Source organism: Berghia stephanieae, chromosome 12 (genome assembly GCF_034508935.2).
Source record: "Berghia stephanieae isolate SIO BIC M18660-M18661 chromosome 12, UCSD_Bste_1.3, whole genome shotgun sequence".
NCBI classification, from domain to species: domain Eukaryota; kingdom Metazoa; phylum Mollusca; class Gastropoda; order Nudibranchia; family Aeolidiidae; genus Berghia; species Berghia stephanieae.
Window position 1 is genome coordinate 22,779,388 of NC_088371.1, and position 2,500 is coordinate 22,781,887.

The window sequence follows — 2,500 nt, forward strand, 5'->3', positions numbered from 1 at the left end:
GCAATTGATCCTACATAAAATAGTTTTTATTGGGCCGACGAAATTACGGTTACTATGCAATACAAAAATACTTATTGTCAGCATTATCATTAATATTGTTTTTATCATTGTTATGATGTTATGACGCTGTGAATATAGACTGCATTTGATTTCTCTTTAGTTAGTGTTTGCTTATTTAAAACTATATTATTTGTCTTGTATGCGTGTTTGAATGTGTGTGTGTGTGTGTGTGTGTGTATGTGTGTGTGTGTGGTTGTGTGTACCTGTGTTTCATTTTCTTTTCTTTACTCACCCGGTTTGTTTTGTCATTTGTGCGTTTGTTAGAGGGAGCGGAATGTTCGGAATGTTTCTTTTTTTCTCTTCCTATGTGTCTTTGTGTGTGTGTGTGTGTGTGTGTGTGTGTGTGTGTGCATGTATGTATGTATGTGTTGTCGACTGCCCGGGGCAAGACTGTAGAAACTATGACAACAACAAGAGATGAAGTGAGTAGGAAAGTGCCAGAAGACAATAAAGAATAAAAAGTATTCGCGGCGGTGATGGGGTTTGAACCCGCGATCTTATTGGTACAACTCCGCCTGGCCGGTGAGTGCGTGACTCTACCGTATGAGCTATCCACGATCCCAAAAAAGATCGTCTCTAACTCAGGTCATTATTAGAGCTCTCTCTCTCTCTCTCTCTCTCTCTCTCTCTCTCTCTCTCTCTCTCTCTCTCTCTCTCTCTCTCTCTCTCTCTCTCTCACCGACTACTTGAGATCGCGAGTCCTACAACCAGGATACTGCGGGAGTAGCCCTTCCTACCAGAGAGAGGTCAGAGAGTACTAATGTATTTTCCAGTCGGCTGCTGGTCTGGCATGGCGCGTTACAGCGGAACTGGTCGTGGAATTAGCCTGATCCTAGGTTATGTTGGTAAACAAAATACCTACGCATTGCGATTTCTTTCAACAGTTGGCAATACGATTCAATAGTCTGATGTCACGCCTCCCGGCAACGGCGGCCATCTTGGTTCTAAACAAAGAAAATCATTCCTTTTTATTTTTCATGCTGGCTAGAACTTTTCATATGCCTTGTGATCAGAATGTGTAAAAGTCAAACATGATCAAATGTATGTGTTTTTTTTCCTCTGGATACCCTTTATGCTCGCCGGAGAATTTCATACGGGCGTCCGCCATTGTTCCGATAGTTTAGAGCCAGTGTTGCTAAGTTACCATGCGTCATTAGGAAGGAAGTGACGTTACGACTATTGAATCCTATTGATCTGATAATATACTTACACACACACACACACACACAAACTCATACACACACACTCAAACACTCACACATACTTGAGCTTTTTAAATAGCGCACTGTCCATTAAACGTGCTCAAAGCGCTTTTAAAAGGGTCCCTGACCGAGAGCAACACGTAATGCGTAGAACTAGCCATGGCATGGCGTTTGTTAGGCGATAAAACAATATTTTTCTTCGACAGATACAACGCTGTCAACGGCCAGGTACTCATTTTACACCTGCGTGCGGTGAGAGAATATGAGATAAGAGCATTTCCAAGGACAACACAATGCGTCGAGCAAGGCTCGAACCTACGACCTTCCACCCCATCCGAAAGCGACTGTCATACCACAATACCACATAGCCGCACACACAAACACACACACATACATATATCGACACACACACACAAACACAGCCGCCCACACAAAATAGAGCATTTAAAATAGAACATTTATATAGCGAAGTATCCACTAAACGTGCTCAAAGCCCTTTACAAGGAGTCCCTGGCCATATATATATATATATTATATATATATATATATATATATATATATATATATATATATATATATATAACTTTAGAACTGTAGCCTGCCTGAGCTGACAACTTGCATGAATGGAAGTGCTTACGTTATTTATTGGTTAGATGTGAACCATCGCGTTTTCCGGTACCATGTCGGGGTGAGCAAGATGAAGAGAATTCATTCAATCTTTTAGAAAACGTACCCCCCCCCCCCCCCCCCCCCCACCCAAACAAAAAAACTGATATTGAGTCTAATCAGTGACAAAACCTTAACATTTTCATCACTATGATTCGCTCCTAAGTGACGATTTTCCGGATTTTCCCCAAAACACCATACTCATCCATCATTAAACGTTTTTAAAAAAAACAAAACTCTGTGACTCAAAAGAAATAAGTAGATAGATAGATGCTATAGATAGTGTGCGCTTGGCTAAACTAAGAAGCTCACAAAATTGTCATCCGGAAGTATAGATAGAACGAAGTTGGCGTCACTCATGTCTTTGTTATTGTTTTTGCCATCCACGTTTATGAGTAATTCTGTAACTGTATTATCCAGACCATAAAAGTTCATGGTTACACAAGAGTTTTGTATGTTGGTCCGTTTTATTTCCGGATGGCAATGTTATGAGTTTCTTAGCCAAGCGCATACTATCTAGATCTATACATAATTTTGTTCGGCATTAAAAAGCTCTACAACAAAGCATAAGG